Below are 25,325 nucleotides of genomic sequence, written 5' to 3'. Positions count from 1 at the left end.
ATAATATCTTCTTCTGCCCCGAACTTTTCTTCCGTTCACTATTCCTTACAGTGCATCCTTCAGTAGGCAGTTGTTTCTTAATCAATGGCCCAGTAAATTATTTTTCTCTTCCTGACCAGTTTCCACATTATTCTTTCTGTCTCTCTTTACACACGCTCCATTCTTCTCCATGTCCATATTTCAAATGCTTTTTCACCCGAAATTCGAGCTGAAGATAAATATTTTGCGTTTAGTACATGGAAGGTCCTTCGAGATATTGAAATATTCCAGTAGACTAATGAAACTTCGGGTTATAACAAATTATATATCACGCCTCCAGGGAATTAAAATTACCCCAAAATATCGAACATTTGAGATACAGGAATTTGATTGAATATAAAAAAATTTTTCACTATGATTACAATTATGCATTCTTGGAAAATGTAGAAAATCCAAAAGAAAAATTTTGTCAATTAGCCATTTGACAGATTATTCACACGAAAAGAAATAGCTGTCAACTGCATGAAGACATATTCCGCTATCGCATTAAACATTCAACACATCTCTTCGTCGGACTAGAAGATGCATTCCGGAGCTAATTATTTTTTAGTTAAAAGAGAAAATAAAAACCATACGTTATTACTCGTTTAGGATATTTTAATGAAGTGAGGCGGTCATCTTGTAAAACTGAACCTTCATAATTTCTTAAAGTGAAATTCAGAGTAAAAACACCTCAAGACTCAAATAAAAGTCTTACTTAGCAAAGAATACAAATTTATATGATTACTTCATACATTATCCATAATTATGTAATCTATACTATTTAAATACCTAGGAAAACATGAAGTGTTTTATAAAATATTAGCAATACTAATTTTGACAAACAGATAAATAAGCAAAATTATTATTTTTTTTTTACTATGATCAATTTTAACAGAAAAAATACTTGCAAACATATATATTTCGTAACTTACCGTGTATTTTAATTAATTGACAATAAGGGCAGTCATACAAGAATGTCAATGCGTATCATAACCATGTTGGTTTTTTAGTATGTTTCATTTGGCATGCCACTAAATATGTTTTGTATTTGTAGAGATTATGTAGAGATTATAGATATTGCTGAAATGTACGTCGTATCTGATGATGTTGGCGTAGTCCAACGAAAACGTTCATACGTCTTTTAAACATGTAATGCAAAGTTTTAACACCTTAAACATATGCTGTGAAACCAGTGACTGAAATAAATACTTTTAATATACAATACAGACGTCTCTGAAAACTATAAAAATGAATGGGGGGGGGGGGGGAATTTGTGAAAATAAAATTTTGACTCCTGAACAGAGAGTGGACAGTTTGGTCACTTCAGATGTGAAATTAATTATTCAGTCGTAGTACAGTCCTGATCTGGCACCATACGACTTCTTATTCCCAACCATCAAGAAGAAAATGCGCATGTTGTCATCTAATACCGTTGAAGCTACGATTGAGGCCTTTAACGGGCTGATGTCTGAAGCACCTCTAGAAAAGTGGGTGCATTGCTCTGATTAATATGTTTCCATGAAGTGGACAAGTACATAATATTTAAGGAGACATACTTGAGAAACAAACAAAAGCAAAATCAGAAATATTTTGCTGCTAAAGTCTGTAGAAAATTTCAGTGTGGCCCATAGTATTTTCCGTCCAATTTCTTTAGTTCTGTTACATATTTCTTGGAGCTTCTTATTTTCTTCACAAAGAAATAATTGCATTACATTCAGCTCTATCCTTCTATAACATCTGAAGCATTAACTTCGACGAGTAATTTGTTATTATAATTAAAAGCTGACAGAGATTAATCAAATTACATATGCAGGATTAAGACCGTTACTTTCTTTAAGCTGATGTCATTTGAAACCGGTTCCGTCACTGTTTAAAAGCTGAGATAGAAGTCAACTGTCTAAAAATACGATAAAGTAGATTAGTGCTTGCGCTCGCCGCCATCATCGTGATAGGCGACTGTATTTGAGCTTTTAATGGACGCGTAAAAATTCAGATCCACTCACGGTGCCCTTGATTATCACTTTACGGGCGCGGCCCTCATTCCAGAGCACCACAGACATCTCTGTATTTCGACTAAATGTTATTGGCCCATCATCAGTAAAATTACGCACATTGTTCAATTTATAAAATTTGTCTTGAGGTCGAGCGTCAAAATAATGTAGGTTATAATAAACCTCAATAAATAATGAAAAAACCTTTTTGTGTTTTGATAGTGATGATAATGATGATGAATATTATTAATAATATTATTATTATTATTATTATTATTATTATTATTATTATTATTATTATTATTATTATTTCGACGAATAACACTTTTGTTGACATCATACAAAATTTTGTCCTATATTCTTCTGACAAGATGAAATAATTGGGGAACATCAGTGAGGTTTTAGGCGTAATAGATCGACTATTGATAAAAATTTTTATATTCGACAGATATTGGAGAAAAAATGGTAGTATAAGGGTACAATACATCAATTATTGATAGATTTCAAAAAGGCATATGAATCGGTTAAGAGAGAAGTTTTATAAAATAGGGTAAACTAGGGTCTGTTGGACAGTCGGGCATGTTGGACACTCTGTACTTTAACGTCTTACCACGCCACTTGTGGGCACCACATTCAGCTAGAAGTCAATGACGGAAGTAGGCACGAGTGGGGCTACTTCCGTCATTGACTTCTAGCAGAATGTGGTGCCCACAAGTGGCGTGGTAACACGTTAAAGTACAGAGTGTCCAACATGCCCGACTGTCCAACAGACCCTAGTTTACCCTATCTTTATTGAATTTAGTATTCCCAAGCAACTAATTCGATAAATTAAAATGAATCTCGGTGGAACATACAGCAGAGTCCGTATGGGCCAACTTCTGTCGGATGCTTTTCTAATTCACTGCGGGATAAAGCAGGGAGATGCACTATCACCTTTACTTTTTAACTTTGCTGTAGAATATGCCATTAGGAAAGTTCAGGATAAAGAGGAAGCTTAGAATTGAATGGGTTACATCAGCTACTTGTCTATGTATATGACGTGAATGTGCTAGGAAAATATCCACAAACTATTAGGGAAAACACGGAAATTTTACTTGAAGCAAGTAAAGAGATAGGTTTGTAAGTAAATTCCGAAAAGAAAAGTATACGATTATGTTTCGTGCCCATAAAATTATACGAAATGAAAATGTAACAATTTGAAATTTGTCCTTTGAAGAGGTGGAAAATTTGAAATACCTTGAACCAACAATAACAAATATAAATAACATTCGAGAGGAAATTAAACGCAGAAGAAATAGGGGAAATGCTTGCTATGCCTATTGTTTGGTTGAGAAGCTTTTGTCATCCGGTTTTGTCTGAAAAAACTGAAAGTTACAATTTATAAAACAGTTATATTACCGGTGTTCTCTATGGTTGTGAAACTTGGACTCTCACTTTCAGAGAGGAACAGAGGTTAAGAGTGTTTGAGAATAAGGTGGTTAGGAAAATATTTGGGGCTAAGAGGGATGAAGTTACAGGAGATTGGAGAAAGTTACACAACGCAGAACTGCACGTATTTTGTTCTTTACCTGACATAATTAGAAACATTAAATCCAGACGTTTGAGATGGGCAGGGAGTGTAATACGTATGGGTGAATCCAGAAATGCATATAGAATGTTAGTTTTGAGAACGGAGGGAAAAAGACCTCTGGGGAGGCATGACGTAGATGGGGGGATAATATTAAAATGTATTTGAGGGAGATGGGATATGATGGTAGGGACTGGATTAATCTTGCTCAGAATAGGGACCGATGGCGAGCTTATGTGAGGGCGGCAATGGATCTCCGGATTCCTTAAAAGCCATCCTAAGTAAGTAATATTATTATTAGGTCTATTATTATTATTATTATTATTATTATTATTATTATTATTATTATGCCGAATGAAATTTATACAATAAATAAGACGTAGAATTTAACGCTATCAGAAGCTACTGAAATCGTGGATGTTAATTCAGTGTTCGACATGAATATTATTTGTCTTATTCTCAATTTGACATTGTGTGTCGTCGCAGTTACTGAACTCGCTTCACAGGATTTCCTTAATGTGCTCCTATAGTACCAGGTAGAAAAAATCCAAATTCCAGGTATATTACACCTTATATATATTATTCCTTTTTTACGTCTAGTACACAGTGATTTTTACAGAATTGAACCCAATTTCTTGCATAGAATTAGAAATAAATTAAGGCAGGTATTTACTTGTCTTATATTAGGTACTTAATATATGATGAGAAAAATTCGCTCCGGCGCCGGGGATCGTACCCGGGTCTTTGGTTCTACGTACCAAGCGCTCTGACCACTAAGCTACGCCGATATAATGGCAGTTGACATTGGATACACGTAAACATATATATGCCTAACTTGGAGTCAGGCCACAAAGGGAAACATCGAAGTAGGAAAGTTCGATCCGGCGCTGTGGATTGAATTCGGCGTAGCTCAGTGGTCAGAGCGCTTAGTACGTAGAACCAAGGACCCGGTTTCGATCCCCGGCGCCGGAACGAATTTTTCTCCTAAAATATTAAGTGTCAGCATTACAGATAAATTCTGTAGTACAAATTAATGTATCTATAATATTATTTACAGATGTTTAATTATTTACCTTAATCACTCAATATATTAGTATAATTTTTAAATCTATTGTGGAATTATCTCGTATTTGTAATTTCCTACTTTCTTTTAGCGTTTCTGTTTTTTTTTGTATTTATATTTTTGTTGTTATTTATTTTTCTTACTTACTTCTTCTCTGGGCATTTGTTTTTTCTTTTTGTATTTGTGTTTCTCCTGGTTAGTAAAGAAGGCCTGATGGCCTTAACTCCTCCAGATGAAATAAATAAATAAATAAATAAATAAATAAATAAATAAATAAATAAATAAATAAATAAATAAATAAATAAATAAATAAATAAATAAATAAATAAATAATTGAGTGAGTGAATAAACAAATAAATAGATAAATAAATAAAAAGATAGATAAATAAATAAATAAATTAATAAGTGAATAGGTAAATGGGTAAAGAGATAAATAGACAAATAAATAAATAAGTAAATAAATAAATTAGTAAATAAATAAATGAGTGAGTGAGCGAATAAACAAATAAATAGATAAGTAAATAGATAGATAAATAAATAAATAATTAAATAGGTAAATAGATAAGTAAGTAGGTAAATAGATAAAGAGATAAATAGATAAATAAACAAATATGTTTCATATTTTGGTATTTATTATATTATAGTTCAGACAAAAAGTGCATACATATAATTAATAAATAAATAAGTAAATAAATAGATAAATAAATAAAATGGAAATTATTGCAAAAAATTAAGTTAATTGTCTGTTCACGACATGATTTTATGCTCTTAAACGAGATCTGATGTGAACATCTGCTGTATTTTTGCAAATAATTACAGTAACAGAGTGCGTGATTAAATATTCAGGAAGTGATCTAACCTATTTTAAATCTAATTCCACGGCCATAAATTGGACAAGTGAGTCGCCGTCATCTCTCATTGGTATGGGTCGAATCAATTGTGGACTCCGTTACCACGGTCTGCGTATCACCGACAACAGTTAATTCATGCCGACCCCGAACGAGCACTCTTACAAATAGTTCACAAATACACTAAAATTATAATGACAAAGGACGTGTTGTAATATATTAAACCCGTTCCCGTCGGACGAGGCAGAAACCCGTTCTAGAAGGAAGAAGAAGAGAATGACGATCGAATCGAACGTGCTCCGTCCTATCCTAAAGTTCTTGTCTTCCAGCTGACCATTCGCGATGATGTAATTTTTATTCGATGCAAAAAGAAGGGCTTGAGGATAAAGTCCGTTTTCTTTACTGCCACCCTTCAAAAGTTTTATTAAATCATCATCTCTGGTACTGGATAGTCCGGTTTTGTGTGAGAACCGGGAATTCTTAACGTTATACTAGTGAAAGGGGGTGAAGGACAAGATTGAATGGGAAGTAGCAAAAGGAATTGACCGTGCGGGGACATCTTCCCGGTAAACTGGACTGGCCAGTTCCGGTTCCCCAAGGAGAACTCCTCGGTAGTGACTGAGGTGTGAACCGACCAACTGACCAGATAGGTTTTGTCCTGCTCTTCATTTTTAAACAGAGGACAGGGACCTGTCTGCTTTCTTCTTCCTGCTGCAGTGTATTTTTCCTTAACTGGACTGTCCAGTTCTTCGCGAATATCTTTCGTGGGAAGATCTGGTATTGAGGAAGCCGCTTATAAAGAAAAGGGTTGTCGGAATGGGGTACTGACCATTTACTGTCCATCTTCTATAGGGGACGGGATTCTTATGTTTATTTTTTTATTCAGACTTCTCATTTCTTCCGCTATCGCTATCTTTAAATGGATATATTCCTTTAACTGGCCCATCCGGTTTTGGGAGGGCATAAGAATGCAAGGTTACCACCGCAGTAGCGAAAGACTCCGGAGTACAAAAGTAGTAGGCAGGAGGAATTGACCATTTATATAAGTGTAATTATTTAAGGGTGCCTTACACCACCACCACGACTAACCCTTTTTGATGTATTATCGCCGACAACAATCCACCCCTATGTTGAACTGGACAGTCCGGTTTCGATCGTGAGATCTCTACCTTACATTCGGATTTTAATAGATACTGACCATTTACAGTAAGGGCCTCCGTGATTGTCCGACATTGTTGGGAGACTTCTTCAAGCTTAACTCTTTTAAAAAAATATAATTTCAGGTTCTGATAGTGGACAGTCCGGTTTTGGCGATGTGGGAATTTTGTTTTGACTGTAGTAAAAGTTCTTCTTAACAGTTGAAGGAAATAACAAGTAAAAAAGAAGTCTAAGCAGTAAAACGTCCATCTTTCCGTTTTGCCAAGCCACCCAACTGTCGCTTTTGTCCCTCCTTTTGAGTATTAACAGAGATGGTACCAGTACACATTATACAATTTTTTTTTGTTTTTTACATTTTTGAAGACGACCGTTTGGATGCCCTCAGAAATCTCTTCTTCGTTACTCAGTTCACGTACATATTCTCTCACGGTTAGTGGCCCACAGAACTTTTATATATCACTTCCGTTGACCATTTCAAATGAATTTTTGCACTGGGACGTAAATTACCTAACCCTTTTAAGAACTTATCGAAGTTAAAAATATCAGCATTATGATTTCCTTGTTTTTAATGACTCTTGGGTACATCTTTAGTTTACATCGGATCATACCTGAAAGGAAATTACCATCACAACAAATGGAAATTTCAGCTGCATTGAAATTTTCAACGTAATGATAGAACCGTTGAAATAAGCCACAAAGAAATGTGGGAAGATAAACTGTGAGTCATTAGACTGTCGGTTGAGAAATTTAAAAAAAATGTGTGAGTAATAATCTTTACACATATTGGCATTAATATGTTAGAGAATCTGAGCCATCTGAACTCTACATATGTCAACAATCCTGCAGGTCGTTGCCTTCATGTGATATTGTTTGTTGTAGTGTGTTTATTCTGAAAAGCCACTATTTCCGAAAACTGACGACAAATGGATTTTGGAAAATAGGAAAACGATGTAGGAAAATTGACATTTGACTGAAAACTACAACTTTTCTGAAAAACTTTGGGTTCCAAGCTTCAAAATAGGGGTCATTTATTAAAATCCGTTCAGCCATTTTCCCGTAATTTCCATTACCAGTTCAAATTATGTATATACTAGTGGCTTGTGCAGCAAATGCTGCAAACTAAGTTCATTAGACGTTCAAATAAACATTTTTCAGATTTATTTTCAATGAAGAATACCAGACATTCTGAAAATTATTTGCTTCCATAATAATGAAAGATACTCTCTCTCGAGCCAATACTGAAGAGAACCACGCATATAAATATCTACACCACACCGTCATTAAATATATGAAAAAGACCCAACCCCACTTGATTAATAACTATAAAAATATTTGATTGTTAATAATATTATCTTACGTAAGTTTTATAGTTTTCAGTAACATATACTATATATACTATATAGCCGCCACTCAGTAAAATATAGAAATCAAAATCTAATTTAAATTATTCTCTACATCTACTTACATAACCTCAAAACGTTTCACTTTCATATCATTAATATAGCATTAATATGTATAATTAATAAAAATTAGTCACATCACGGCATTAACTATAATATTTCATTTCTAATAGTAATAATGTCATCAAACCACCTCAAGTTTTGTAGTTTTTAATATCCAATACACAGCTGTACCCAGAAACACACCACAGAATCGAATCTGTAAATTATTTTTAGTAAGTTAAGTTTTTAATAACCAATTTAATTTGAGCTCTAAATATGTCAGAATTCTTGCAAATCATGGCCTTCGTGTAATATTGTTTACTCTAATGTGTGTTTTGTTTTATTCTGAAATGCAACACGGCCGACTTGATGCTCGCTTCGCTTCTCCTGAGTGCAATTAGCTAGTTCTCAAAACTGATGACAGATGGATTTTGGAAAATAGGAAAATTATGTAGGAAAATTGACATTTCACTGAAAACCTGCTATTTTTTAAAAAACTTTGGGTTTCATGCTTCAAAATGAGGGGCCATTTATTAAAATCCGTTCAGCCGTTTTCCCGTAATTTCCATTACCATTTCTTATATATATTATATATATATATATATATTATATATATATATATATATATATATATATATATATATATATAGATATAGATACGTAACATAGTCAGAATTGTTAATTACATTTTGTAGTCTTAACCTTTTCAGAATGCAATGTTTTTTTCTGAAGAATGAATTGAGCCCTCAAACTTTTCAAACAGCTGTGTTACAATTCTAAATATTCTGTATATGAAACTACAGAAAATCCGTATTACTATAGCGAAATTAATTGTAGAGGACAGTCTGAATTGTAAATTACATAATTTAATCTTCATTTTTTCAGAATGAAGCATTTTCCGCCCAAAGATTGAAATTAGTCCGCAAACTTTTCAGACAGCTGTTTTATAATGACGAAATTAATTCAGAGAATATAGTCTGAGCTCTAAATTACCATGTGTAGACTACAATTTTTAATAATCAAATATTTTTTCTGAAAACTGAAGTAAATCTGCAAACTTTACGAAAAGTTGTATTCCAATTCTGAATAATCTGCATAAGAAAACTCATATTAAAATAATAAAAAAATTGTAGAGGAAAGTCTGAATTGTAAATTTCGTTTATAGTTTCATTTTTTTTCCAGAATAAGATGAATGAAATTAATCCGCAAACTTATCAGACAGATAATGGCGAAAGTAATTCCAGAGAACATAGTCTTAGTTCTACATTACACTTGTAGTCTACAATTGTTCATAATCAAACATTTTTCTGAAGACTGAATTGAGTCTGCAAACTATTCAAACAGTTGTATTGTAATTCTAAATAATCTGTATACGTAATTACAGAAAACTCGTATTAAAATAATTAAAAAATTGTAGAGGAAAGTCTGAATTGTAAATTTTGTTTACAGTCTTCATTTTTTTTTCAGAATAAATTGAATGAAATTATTCCGCAAACTTATCAGACAGATAATGGCGAAAGTAATTCCACAGAACATAGTCTGAGTTTTACATTACACTTGTAGTCTACAATTGTTCATTATCAAACATTTTTCTGAAGACTGAATTGAGTCTGCAAATTATTTAAACAGTTCTAGTGCAGTTATAAATAAATAATCTGTATACGTAATTACAGAAAACTCATATTAATATAATTAAAAAATTGTAGAGGAAAGTCTGAATTGTGAATTTCGTTTATAGTCTTCTTTTTTTCAGAATAAAATGAATGAAATTATTCCGCAAACTTATCAGACAGATAATGGCGAAATTAATTCCAGATAACACAGTCTGAGTTCTACATTACACTTGTAGTCTACAATTTTTCATAATCAAACATTTTTTTGAAGACTGAATTGAGTCTGCAAACTATTCAAACAGTTGAATTATAATTCTAAATACAGTGGACTCTCCTAAGTTCCACTGAACAGAATTGAAAGTTCAACCCAATAAGGGTAGTGGGTGTGGCAGGTGAAATGAATACAAATTCTTATTGGTTATCCAAACAACGAATACAGTACTGTACTTGCATTTCCTGCCCGCCCCGAGACTTGTGTATGCGCTTCTAGTACCACAGTGGGTTTCGACAGTTCCGTCTCTCAAACGGCACAATTCTCAAATAGAAAAAGAAGAGTTCATTAATTTAAAATCAGTGATCAATATGGATGTCCTAATCAATAAAATATTCTTTTTTCCTTTAACAAAAAGTATCACTACAAGACACAGAACCAATTCCCATTCAAATGGCATTTCTTAGTAAATTTGAAAGGTAGGCCTATAGTGAGGGCCGATAAGCTGATACAATAACAATAGGGGTTTTGTCAGGATCCGTCTGTGCTTATCTATTTTAACAAATATTAGTAATTTACAATATTTGTCACATTTATTTATTTAGTTTTTTAACATTTTCGGCTTGAGTAAGCCATCTTCCTATCTCCAGCGTCTACAGGGATGTTTTCACAGTACACATGATATTGATTCACCATATTCTAGTCAGATCTGGACCTTACTACAGATTATCCAACATGTTTTAATCGCAACTACATCGCACATGTTTTAATTTTAGTATTTAATAACTTTTAATAACTTTTGATCATGGCTTATATAGCCCTTGTTTTTAATACAGTAATGTTTTAATCATTGTATGTTCACTCATCTCCACAGAGACTTATTTTTCAACTGTTTCATTTATTTGTATTATACACATATGCACCACTTCATGTATATAGGCTTAAAACCTTTTTTCTGAAAATGGCTTACTCAAGCCGAAAACGTTAAAAAACTAAATAAATAAATGTGACAAATATTGTAAACTACTAATATTTGTTAGAGGTGGAAAAATTCAAATATCTTGGAGCAACAGTAACAAATATAAATGACACTCGGGAGGAAATTAAACGCAGAATAAATATGGGAAATGCGTGTTATTATTCGGTTGAGAAGCTCTTATCATCCAGTCTGCTGTCCAAAAATCTGAAAGTTAGAATTTATAAAACAGTTATATTACCGGTTCTTCTGTATGGTTGTGAAACTTGGACTATCACTTTGAGAGAGGAACATAGGTTAAGGGTGTTTGAGAATAAGGTGCTTAGGAAAATATTTGGGGCTAAGCGGGATGAAGTTACAGGAGAATGGAGAAAGTTACACAACACAGAACTGCATGCATTGTATTCCTCACCTAACATAATTAGGAACTTAAAATCCAGACGTTTGAGATGGGCAGGGCATGTAGCACGTATGGGCGAATCCAGAAATGCATATAGAGTGTTAGTTGGGAGACCGGAGGGAAAAATACCTTTGAGGAGGCCGAGACGTAGATGGGAGGATAATATTAAAATGGATTTGAGGGAGGTGGGGTGTGATGATAGAGACTGGATTAATCTTGCACAGGATAGGGACCGATGGCGGGCTTATGTGAGGGCGGCAATGAACCTTCGGGTTCCTTAAAAGCCATTTGTAAGTAAGTAAGTACTAATATTTGACGGATCCTGACAAAACTCCTATTGTTATCGTTTCTTAGTGTCCGTACAGGGGCGTGTCTAATTCCCCTACGTAAGCAGTCGAACTATGGGATGTCGAACTTGATTTCTGTCGAACTTAAGAGCTTCCACTGTATATGTAACTACAGAAAATCCATATTGAAATAGCAAAATAAATAGTTAAGATAGAGTCTAAATTGTAAAAACATTTACGCTCTGTACCTTTCAAAAATCAAACACAAAAAGGGCAGAAAATTTATGCCCGGGTGTTCGACCGGTTAGTGACATCACGGACAGGGTGTGGACCCTAGCAAATAGAGCAGAATAATTGCCAGCTGCCCACAGCACACCGATTACATGCGTAAACAATAATTATTATTATCCGCGCGTATTTATTGCCATTACAATGTGCCTCGAGGGGCTATCTAGACTTAATTCCTGCGAGTGCGCAATTTAAATGTTACACGTTTGTCTTCACACGATTTATAACGGGAGTACCGTCCAAATTATCACACGGACTGGACCGCGTTGCGAATTCAGAGACATCTTATTCCCTTTCGCAGCTGCGAGATTTGTTACCACAATAAACTCGTTCGTTTATTTCCATTGCAATAAAGTAGACCATCACGAGGGCTGTATACCGCCAGGCTCGACTAATAACTAACCAATTGCTGTCCACTAAATAAGCGTCTGGGTATGTTAATTTGAAGCGGTTTTGTCTACTCGGAAGATTCACAGTCGCTGTTTTGAAACAGATTAGCTAATCTACTTGAGCACATGTCCATAAATACATTTAATTTAATTTAATTTAATTTAATTTAATTTTATTTTATTTAAATTCAAATATACAGAATAAAGAAATATAATTACAAAACAAAGAAAGAGAAATACAAATAAAATAATACAAGCAATATAAAAAGAAGATACAGTAGTATTAACAAAATTTGAGACCGAATGAGCAGCGCTCGTGCTCGGTCGCAGTTCAGATATAATATTAAAATAAAAAAATAATAATAATATAAATAAATAAGTAAAATAAAATAGCAACTAAAATATAATTACAGCGGCAATGGAATTACATAATATAATATTAACACTAGAGAAGAATAATATCGCACGTCAAAAGTAGGACTAATATATATTTCAAAATTATAAAATACAAATATAATATAGGTTGATTAATTCATACACATAGGCTATAAATTTATTTAATCAAATTGAAGATATTAACACGTTTCTAATTTTCTTGTTATATGTTAGTGGGTTACATGTTAGAAGTTCTGGGTGTAATTTAGTTAAAGCATTGTACAACCGAGGGCCAAAATTTATGCTATGCTTTAGACCAGCAGATGTGAGACATTTAGTTTCTACTAATGTTGAATTAATATTTCGTCTGGTTCTAAGTTAATATTTGGGTAATTAATTAACACCATTTATTTATTTATTTGTTCTTTTGTTAGTTGAATGATTGATTGATTGATTGATTTGTCTATTTATTTATTCATTATTAACTCATTTTCTATTTTTTATTTATTTTTCTTAGTTTTTTTATTAACTTAGTTATTTATTTACCTTATTTAATTGGATGTTTACTTACTTACTTATTCATTTACTTATTTATTTACTGATTTACATTTTAATTAGGTATTTATTTCCTTATTTATTCATTCATTTACTTATTTACTTACTTAGTTACTCATTTACGTTTTCAATCAGGTATTTACTTAATTATTCACTTATTTACTTACATAGATACTCATTTATTTACTTATTACTTTGTAATCAGATATTTACTTATTAATTTATTTATTTACTTACTTAGTTACTCATTTACTTATTTACTTTTTAAATCAGATATTTATTTACTTATTTATTTACTTACTTATTTGCTTACTTAGTTGCTTATTCACTTATTTATTCATTTACTTACTTAGTTACTCATATATTTATTTATTTAATTATTTACTTTTTAAATCAGGTATTTATTTACTTATTTATTTACTTACTTATTTGCTTACTTAGTTACTTATTCACTTATTTATTTACTTTTTAAATCAAATATTTATTTACTTATTTATTCATTTACTTACTTAGTTACTCATTTACTTATTTATTTAATCATTTATAATTTTAATGAAATATTTATTCACTTATTTATTTACTTAATTATTTGATTGCTTAGTTCCTCATTGACTTATTTATTTACTTATTTACTTTTTAATTAGATATTTATTTACTTACTTAGTTACTCATTTATTTATTTATTTATTTATTTATTTATATTTTTAATTGGCTATTTATTTACTTATTTATTTGGTTACTTATGTCCTTACTTAGTTATTCATTTACTTATTTAAATTTTTAATTACATAATTATGTATCATTTACTTATTTACTTAAGAAAAATAGATCAGAGAGTAATCCTGGCCTTCAAGGAGGCTTCAGAACTTGGGTAAACTTTTCAGTTTTTGGTGCAAAATGGGCCCACTTAAATGACCTACGTGTGTGGGACCGAAAGGGCTCGACCAATTTCAATTCATGCTTTCATTCCATTAATTAATTGATTAATTCACTCACTCACTCACTCACTCACTCACTCACTCACTCACTCACTCACTCACTCACTCACTCACTCACTCACTCATTCATTCATTCATTCATTCATTCATTCATTCATTCATTCATTCATTCATTCATTCATTCATTCCGCTATTACCAATTCCATTCTACGCTAAATAACCTAGTTGTTGGTGAAGCGTCATCAAATAACCGACAAAAAAATATTTTTGATTGAAAACGGTGCGACACGATGTACTATTGTGACTGACGTACATATAGCATCACTGTGAGGAGACGTAGTACATTGGACTTCATCGAAACCTTAAGACGTGGAAGCTGAATCGACAGATGACATTTGGCACCACATATATGAGTCAAGATATCTACTAGAGTGCGACCGTTCGGGCTTAAAAAAACATTCATGGTTGAAGTGGCGAGGCACAATAAGCCTATTAGTGGTTGCATTATTAGACTTTGTGCCTCTTCGCATCAAAGTAAAAAATAGTCCTAGCTACATCATTCTCTTCTGGTACCGAACTAAGAATTTCTGCGAGCTCTACTTCCCTGATTTCCGAATGTATGAACATTGTAATCTTTTATTGCAATGAAATATGTAGTTGTGCAGAATCTGTAGGGGGGGGGGGGAAGAAAATGCAAAAATATATTAATTCTATTGTTTACTTTCATTCTGCAATTGCGGTTTTATGAAATCTTGTCTCTAGCGCAAGAAGCCCATACTGAAGCAATCTGGTTTATGATAGCTAACATAATATACACATAAAGTAGATCTAATTTACAAGCAAGCAATTAAAGAGAACAAACCGTATAGTCTAAAATAAAATAGAAAATAACGTAAAATTTTACAAGAAGTACTGAATTACCTTGCTCAATATGGAGAGAACGTATATTATCCTTAATGAAGAATGATGCTCAGAGATGTTTTAATATAAAACATCAAACAGGCGGACATCTGGTTGTCATGGTGACAGGTCGGTTGGTAGTAATTGGCCAGCTCTAGTATGTATTCCTAAGAAAAAAAAGAAAAATATTGTAAATAGCAAAGTAATTGCGTTTCCATTAGAATCGTTTATCTAATAGTTCGTTTTTTACATGTTCATTTTCTTGAAGACTATTAGGCTATACGTTATAAAGTTGATTGTCACATGTTAAATATATATTCTTTTATTTATAGAAGCATTTTCATTTTATATGATTATGTTTCGTGACCGGAACATGGTACGAAATGGAAATATAAAAATTGGAAATTTATCCTTTGAAGTGGTGGAAAAGTTCACATATCTTGGAGAAACAGTAATAAATAGAAGACACTCGAGAGAAAATTAAACGCAGAATAAATAGCCTATGGAAATGCCTGCGACGCCTATAAATCTGTTAAGAAGATTTTGTCATCCGGTTTGATTTTAAAAAAGCTGAAAGAATTTATAAAACAATTATATTACCGGTTATGTATGGTTGTAAAACTTGGACTCTCATTTTGAGAGATAAACAGAAGTTAAGGGTGTTTGAGAATAAGGTGCTTAGGAAAATATTTGGGACTAAGAGGGATTAAGTTACGGGAGAATGGAGAAAGTTACACAACACAGAACTGCACGCATTGTATTCTTCACCTAACATAAATAGGAATATTAAATCTAGATATTTAAGATGGACATATAGCACGTATGGACAAATCTAGAAATGCATATTGAATGTCAGTTGGAAGGCCAGAGGGAAAAAACTTTTAGAGAGGCCGAGATATAGATGGGAGGATAATATTGAAATGGATTTGACGGAGGTGGGATATGATGTTAGGGACTGGATTAATTTTGCTCAGGATAGGGAGCTATGACGGGCTTATATGAGTGCGGCGATGAACCTCCAGGTTCTCTAAAAGCCATTTGTAAGTAAGTAAGAAGCACTTTTGATGTCACTGATCAGATTTGCCATCAGGTCACTTTGGACTATTTTTCCATCTGCCACAAGACGTTCACACAGTGAAAATTGTGTCACGTGGGCTCGAAACGAAGTAACGCTTCAGCATTAGAAAACAGATTGTTGACGTCATTATACTGACTGCATAAAGTTCTTAGCTGGCCGTGGTTTCCATAAAATTTCAAAACTGCGTACCATAGCTGTTACGCCCCATACATTATATCATGTTTCTTTTTGTTTTAACCTTAATTTTCCTTGAAAGTAAGAAATGAGTTATGGATTAATTATTTATTCAGCTTAAATTTGTGTGCACATTTGAAAAATATACGGCTTGACGAATGAAACCTATATACTAACATGTTCTGTTCTCGTAATACCAGGAATAAATTTTAATTACTATTTATTAGTATTAGTAATTTGCTGACACTCAAAATGCGGGCGCCATTTAAAGTTTATTATGATAATTTTCATATTTTACAAAACTTCGTGTTTCATGATAATTCTGACGAGTTTTATGTAAAGTTCACTTGATTCTGTTAATAAAGAGACTTACATTATCCTGTTGCCAACGGTTCAACCAGTATATTTATAACTTCATAACTCTTGGTTACATTTTACAGGGTCTACCATACGTAGTTAAATATGTCTTAATTGAAATTCTAAAGATAATTTTCTGAGAGGAAAAATAAATTAGAGTGAAACGTTCTTTGTTCATGATGTAATAAAATATTTTATAGATATCCTAATTTTCAGAAATCTAAGGCGAAGATAGAATAAACCAAACTCGGCATCATATTCAATAGACCAAAGGTATTAAGACGATGCACGCTCTCCTTACGCATTGTATTGGGTGTCGAAACCTCCACTACAGCTACTAACACTTAACACTAATATCACTATAACCATCCTCACCAATATCACAATCACGATCATTGAAAATATCACCATAATCAATATAAAATCTAGAAACCGAAAGCAATTTTTATAGCACTACTAAGAATTGCAACATCAAAGCAAAATATGCCATTATCTAACATTAACATTAAGAAAAACAGCAGCAAAAATACTTATACCAAAATTACATCATCACTAAAACCAACGTACAAAAAATGATAGAACAAAACAACAGCAAAAACACTTATACCAAAATTACACCATCACTAAAACCAACGTACAAAAATATGATAGAACAAAACAACAGCAAAAACACTTATACCAAAATTACACCACCACTAAAACCAAAGTACAAAAATATGATAGAACAAAACACCAGCAAAAACACTTATACCAAAATTACACCATCACTAAAACCAACGTACAAAAATATGATAGAACAAAACAACAGCAAAAACACTTATACCAAAATTACACCATCACTAAAACCAACGTACAAAAATATGATAGAACAAAACAACAGCAAAAACACTTATACCAAAATTACACCATCACTAAAACCAACGTACAGAAATATGATAGAACAAAACAACAGCAAAAACACTTATACCAAAATTACACCATCACTAAAACCAACGTACAGAAATATGATAGAACAAAACAGCAGCAAAAACACTTATACCAAAATTACACCATCACTAAAACCAACGTACAGAAATATGATAGAACAAAACAACAGAAAAAACACTTATACCAAAATTACACCATCACTAAAACCAACGTATAAAAACAACAATAACGCTAATAAACACATATTATTAACACAACACACACACTAATATAATGAACACGAACATAAATGTCAGAATGATTAACACCGTTACACTATCAGTATCATTAACCGCCGCAAACACCAGTACAGTACTGTTAACACAGCAGCAAATACCAGTATTATTAATGCTCCTACATATACCAGTATCATTAACACTTCAGCAAATACCAGTGCCATTAATGCCACTGCAAATACTACTACAATTAACGCCACCGCATATGTTAGTACTATTAACGCCGCTGCAAACACCAGTACCATTACGACCCCGCAAATAGCAGTACCATTAACACCGCCGAAAATACCAGTACACTACCATCAACGCCGCCGCATATACCAGTACCATTAACGCCACTGCAAACACCAGTACAATACTATTAACACCGCAGCAAATACCAGTACCAGTAATATTAATGCCGGTGCATATGCCAGTACTGTTAACGCCGTCGAAAATACCAGTACCATTAACGACGTCGCAAATAGCAGTACTATTAACATCAGAAAAACACCGGTAGTATTGATATTACCACAAATTCGGTAAGTACCGTTAACACCACCACAACTATTGTCACCACAAATAGCAGTACCATTAACACCGACATAAAATACCAGTACCATTGACACTACCACAAATAGGCCTACTAATATCATTAACATCGCCTCAAATATCAGTATCATTAACATAATCACAAATACCAGTACCATTAACAGCACCAGAAATATTTCTACCTTGAAACACCATCAGAAATACCACTGCCACTAACATCGTCACAAACATCATTGCCATTAACATTGTCAGAAACAGAACTACACAATTGCGTATAATCCCGATACAAACACAACTTTCATTAAAACCACCAAAATCATCACTGACGATAATCTCACCACAAATAACAATACTAATACAGTAATCCTACTACAAACACCAATACTAATAATACCACCACAAAGACCAATACGTATCAATAAAATTACAATACCACAAACACTACGTACTACTAATTCTACTATTAATATTATTACTACTACTACTACAAATACAACTACTAGCACTACTACCATTACTACTATCATTACTACTACTTCCACTACTACTACGACTACTACTACATGAAAAAACAAAGCTACCAATAACAACAACAATACGTAAAACCAGAACTAACAGTAATATTAATAACATTACTACAACACCAATTCCAACACCACAACTACCAACAGAAAAATCACTGGTAATATAAATAAAATTACAAAACCATCACCAATATCAAAACCACCATTAACACAAATAGGGGAGAGTCGGGTAGTATCGGACGTCGGGTAATATCGGACAGTGCGTGTCTTTCATCTACCACCATGTGGTAGTACCTGAATGACATGGTTACGTTTCTCTATGCGACATCACAGAAACGTAACCATGTCAATCAGGTACTATCATCATGTGGTAGATGAAAGAAACTCACTGTCCGATATTACCCGACGTCCGATACTACCCGACTCTCCCCTACTAATAACACCATTACTAACATCAACACCATAAACAAAGGAAACTGAATAATCATCATCGTCATCATCATTATCATCTCAAGAACAGCTTGTAAATAGGTTCCAGTATTATGTAAGATGAAAGAATCATATCTAAATACTCGAGATGTATGTGTCTCCGTTTTGCTCATACGATTAGAAAAACTAAGATTTCTGTGGATTGCAGCGCCCTTGGATCACTGAAGTAACACCTGCATCGGTTGGCATTTGCACACGAAAATAATTACTTGCAGAATGTTTGGGGGTGTGTGTCGTGTAATTATTAGGTTCAAGTTTCCTATGTTGGTGCCAAAGACAAAAATAATATAAATCAGAAAATCAGATTTACATGATAAACATATGCAATCAGAATGTGAGGATAAAAACTGAATAATAAATTGCTTTTAATAATCAAGTTTCTCGAAAATAGATTAACACAACAAAATAAATACACTGTAAACCTGAGGGTTCATAATAGTAGGAAAATTTCCGTTACGGTTTAAATTAAATGCGGGACAGAAGTCTTAAATCATTTTTTTAATGATATGTATTTTAAGCGAATTAGTTTCCGTAAAGGTTGCATTCGATGCAATAAAACTCATTACAATTCCAAGCCAAAGACAGGAGCAATCTTTTAATATTTTAAAGCTTACCCGCATTACCAAGAGTGTGCAATGTGACAAAATAGACGAAAGCGACAATGTAAGATGTTGCAAGGTCTTTGGAGGAATATGCAGGCAAATTAGAAAAGTGTAAATTAATATTACACATGTGTTAGGCCTATCCACGTAGTTGACACGAATGTCTGAAGAATACGTCTATAAAATGTGCATTCAGTGTATCTTATCTATTTTTGAAATACTGAGTACCTTTGTCATTACATTCTTACTCACAATAAATTGGTTTTCAAATTATTTTAAGAGAATCTATACTACTAATAATAAATCTGTAGCCGAAATTTTTCTGGTAATTTTCGATTTTCCAAAAATAATTGGTCCTAACATATATAATTAACCACCCTGAAACCGAAAATCGCATTTTTGAAATTTTTGTTTGTATGTCTGTCTGTATGTTTGTTACCTTTTCACGTGATAATGGCTGAACCGATTTATATGAAAATTGGAATATAACTTAAGTTAAGTTCGTTGTAACTTAGATTTTAGGCTATATGGCATTCAAAATACTTTATTTAAAAGGGGGGTTATAAGGGGGCTTGAATTAAATAAATCGAAATATCTCGCTTATTATTGATTTTTGTGAAAAATGTTACGTAACAAACGTTTCTTTAAAAGTGATTTCCGATAAGTTTTATTCTTTACAAAATTTTGATAGGGTTGATATTTAATGAGATAAATGAGTTTTAAAATTAAAATAACGCCATCTAAGACGGTGCAATGAATTAAGAACAAATGACTTCGTCTATAAGGGGCCTTGGACAACAACAATCGAAACAGGGGCCTTGGACATCAACAATCGAAAGCTATTAAACATAGCCTACAGAGAATGTTTCTGCGTTTGTATGAAGTAATATTAGAAGCTAAATTAACCGATTTGTATAATTAATTATTATTTCACCATTGGAAAGTGTAGTTTCTCTAGATGGACATAATGCTATAATGTTATTACAGTAACTTCTGAGTAAATCGAGGACAGGTAAGATTAAAATAGCTTCTTATGCACATAAAATTTGATAGGCTATTTTGTACATTCGTTTTCTGTATTTCTTAAAATAATATTTATGTACACTCATTTTAATCTTAGAGAATTAACGAACAACGAGAGTGTATTGATTTAGTATGCAATAATAGTACGTTAGCTTAGCAATCCATTATTTTATAATTCAAATTTTAACTATGTTCAATTGAATCGTGTTAAAATATATAAAATATATATGCAATAAATGCAATGCAAAAAATTTGGGTAATGAGCGAAGCAGATTATCTTGCGCTGTTGTAAAAGTTGTTCCCTGGATCAAACGTCCTATTTTAATTATGTAATTACTTTATATTTCTAACAGGTGCAGCGGAGCGCACGGGTACGGCTAGTATAATAATAATAATAATAATAATAATAATAATAATAATAATAATAATAATGATTTATTTTAGCTGGCAGAATATAGGACAAACACAAGTCAAGAAACAAACCTAAACGCTATGCCCTTGAGATGAAGGTCCACGTTCCACTCAGACGTCAAACATATGTCCGTTGGATTTGTACCCGATATTAACTTATAACACTTAATTTGTTTATTTCTTACTATCCTTATTTATATTTTCATTCACTTGGAGTGGCTATTGCAGTCGCCATTATCTTTGGTTCGTTGTGTCCTCAATTTTTAACAATATTTAAAACATGACAAAAATTTCATAAGCAGCGGGGCTCCGTGATCATGTGGTCAGCACGGCGTAAAGCCGCAGTTCATGGATTACAGAACAAACAAATAATTGGGAGACTTATGAAAAGAACGTGAATTTTGGCTTAATTCAGTCCCAATATCTGATATTACGAAATCCTGAATTAGGCCTATGTATAACTTATTTATTTATTTATTTATTGGTCTGTTTTTGTTTGTCTGTTTTGTTTTTGTTTTTGTTTATCTATCCTGGCGGAGTTATGTCCAATAAATCTTCTCTTCCACATGACCAGAAATACAAATACTATAAAGAATTAAAAATAAATTAACAATAATTAATCTACAATAGCAATGGCAGAATTTAAGTGACAAAATAAAAAAAAAAAGAAATAATGAAAGATTAATAAAAACTTTTATAACAAATATAGTTTACTAACTTACTACCACAGAAATCAAATAAAACATAGACCTAATCGACATGAATATCGTACTCGAAGACAAAAGTCTACTTTCCCATTAATTGAGCCTAAATGTCATACAAGTACAGCTGTTAAAATGGTGCTAGTTTCGGCCCAAGACTTTATAATAAATTTACAAACCATTTTCAAAATTTGAAATATTTTAAAATTCAAGCTTTTAAAAAAAGAAATTTATAAAATTATTCATGATATATAATATTAACAAATGTGTGTATTTTTTACCTTTTATTTCTGTCGACTATATTCATGTTTTTATTGAATATCACTGGCTTCTCTCTGACTGTCAATTTATATTAAATGTACATTTTTCTCTTTTTTTCCTCTTTCTTCTTCTTCTTCTTCTTCTTCTTCTTTTTTTGCTCTGTGTTATTTATTGGTTTGAATTAAGTTACTGCATTTAGTAAGCCGTGTTTATAAATTTTAAGTTATATTATTGGCTAAGACCACACCGTACACGAGCCTGGCTCTTACGGTAGTGGCTAGAAACATGTTTGTTTTATAAATTTAATTTGTACTCGCTAGCTAGTTGAATGAATGAATGAATGAATGAATCAATAAGTGTTTAAAATAAGTGTATAAATAAATAAAAAATTGATCAGCCTAATGCACTTTCAAGACAACTAAGTTTATCAATTTCATATGATGCCATCTAGCGTCTGCAAAAGAAGCCTGGTGGGATTTCATGGAGAAATAGGTTGCTGCAGTACTTCCATCTAGCAGTCGTTACGAAAAAATTCATTTTCGACAGTGGTGGTCCTAGTGGTTGTTCCCTTTTATATGTTGCCATTTCATAACATGGAAATGTTCAATCTGATGTGTGATCAGGGATATTAGGCACCTTAAAGATTACAAAGAGTTAATGTATACAACATAATTTAATAGTTACCGAAAGAAAGATTGGGCCGTTGGAATATTCGAAATTTCAGATAAATGACACTGTCCAAGATCGAAGACCAAGAGCACAGATACACAAAATAACACGAAATTCATTTATTTCATTTTTACGAACAAAATTAAAGATAAAATATGTATTTTTGCAGTGTTCATATTTGTATATTTATATTTAAATGTTAATATCATAAAAACTGTTTTCTGAACATGTTAAAATGAAATTAAATATTGTTACGAATTTAAAAAAACCTCGTATATTGCACAGTTGTTTGCATAGCTATACACTCCTACATATTTCGAAGCTTGTCTCATCTTCAATGGCCTGAACAATTCAAGCTCATGTCCAAGAATGGATTATGGGTGTAGCGACAGAGATATATTGTACATATAGTGTACATCCAGCCACAATGCATTCATAATTCAGTGACAATACATACATCAATCAGTGAAAAGATTAATTAAACTCGACTACTAGAACACGATTGAAAATACAGTTCGAAGACGAGAAATCGTTTATAGGCTATAAATTAAAAAATACTCAGATATTTAATAACCCTAAACCATCATAATATTACTGCAGACAATATAATCACCACCATCATGATCATTATCATCATCAAAAGAAGAAGAGAAGAAGAAGGAAATTTCAAAGTTTAGAATGAGTTTCTGTTCCGTCTTCCGCGTCATCGGCATTCGGCAGACATATCTGTCCTTCTTTGCTTCAGAGCAGAAAACATTTTCCAGCGTTCTTGTTATTAAAATTATTTCCGTGAGATGCTTAATTCCTTTATATATTTTCCCAGTGAAATATCTGCAGTTTCTGTTTTTCGAGCATTTGTATTAAATATTACTCGTACGTTAACAGCAGTCTCTCTATATTACGTACGTATACTTCTAGGTATGTAAAACGTTATTTTTCCAAGCAAAAATAATATTTCCGTGGCATGAATGAGGCATATTGACTTGCTGGTCTTATTTGATTACTCATTTTTCTCTCATCAAAATGTTTTAGAGTTTTCACTTTCCGAAGCAAATTATATATTCGTTTGCAGTTTTCGTTTCCTGAAGTAATATATTCATTTATCTGCTCTTGCAAAATTATGGTGAAACAATTCAAAACAAAATAGACATACGTATATTTATTTATATGAGTTATACATTTTGACAATTAAAACTTAACAATTTTATAACCAAGACCATTAATATCATAGATTAAACCCATTTTATTTTTTCAACTTTTATTGGGAATTGGCCAGGTTTCCTGGTTTCCTGGTTCTTCGTTATAAACTCTTGAGCTGTTTTAAGTCATTGAGAAGACTAGAATTCAATTAATGATCTTTTAATTTTTTTATTATTATTACTATTTTTATTATTATTTATTGTATTACCGTGCTGGACTTTAATTAGCCAACTGCTGTTCACCAGCACATAAGTGCAAATAAATAAATAAATAAATAAATAAATAAATAAATAAATAAATAAATAAATAAATAAATAAATAAATAAATAAATAAATAAATAAATAAATAAATAAATAAGTAAATAAGTAAATAAGTAAATAAATAAATAAATAAATAAATAAATAAATAAATAAATAAATACATGCATACATGCATAAATGAACTAATGAACAAATAAATAAATAAATACATGCATACATGCATAAATGAACTAATGAACAAATAAATAAATAAATACATGCATACATGCACAAATGAGCTAATGAACAAATAAATAAATAAATAAATAAATAAATAAATAAATAAATAAATACATGCATACATGCATAAATGAACTAATGAACAAATAAATAAATAAATACATGCATACATGCATGAATGAACTAATGAACAAATAAATAAATAAATACATGCATACATGCATAAATGAACTAATGAACAAATAAATAAATAAATACATGCATACATGCATAAATGAACTAATGAACAAATAAATAATAAATAAATAAATAAATACATGCATACATGCATAAATGAACTAATGAACAAATAAATAAATAAATAATTCATTTATTATTATCTCGTTTTCAATTTAGCCTACTACAATTCAGCCGTTGAGAGCAGAAGTAGTGTAAGTCAAAATTGGGTAATGCGGTTTAAAGTAAAAGTTCTGTAAAATACGGCGCAATGTAGCAATTAATATGTTCTTCATGCTATCCACTGACTACTAATAGTTTAAATAAACTTAATATTAATTGCTACTTTGCGCTGTATTTTACAGAATGTTTATTTTAACCCTCC

At 32.0% G+C, this 25,325-nt stretch overlaps 1 long non-coding RNA gene across 2 annotated transcripts in view; it reads right to left on the bottom strand.

Annotated features, from left to right (window-relative positions):
* Positions 1-25,325, bottom strand: part of LOC138700473 (uncharacterized) — a 263,149-nt gene that overhangs the window by 48,093 nt on the left and 189,731 nt on the right. For both annotated transcript variants that reach the window (XR_011332355.1, XR_011332356.1), the window contains exon 3: positions 15,044-15,189. This is a non-coding gene — a long non-coding RNA (uncharacterized lncRNA). The remainder of the gene's footprint in view (positions 1-15,043; positions 15,190-25,325) is intronic.

This window comes from Periplaneta americana, chromosome 5, assembly GCF_040183065.1.
Source record: "Periplaneta americana isolate PAMFEO1 chromosome 5, P.americana_PAMFEO1_priV1, whole genome shotgun sequence".
In the NCBI taxonomy this organism is placed as follows: Eukaryota; Metazoa; Arthropoda; class Insecta; order Blattodea; family Blattidae; genus Periplaneta; species Periplaneta americana.
This window is presented reverse-complemented; position numbering and strand designations above follow the sequence as displayed.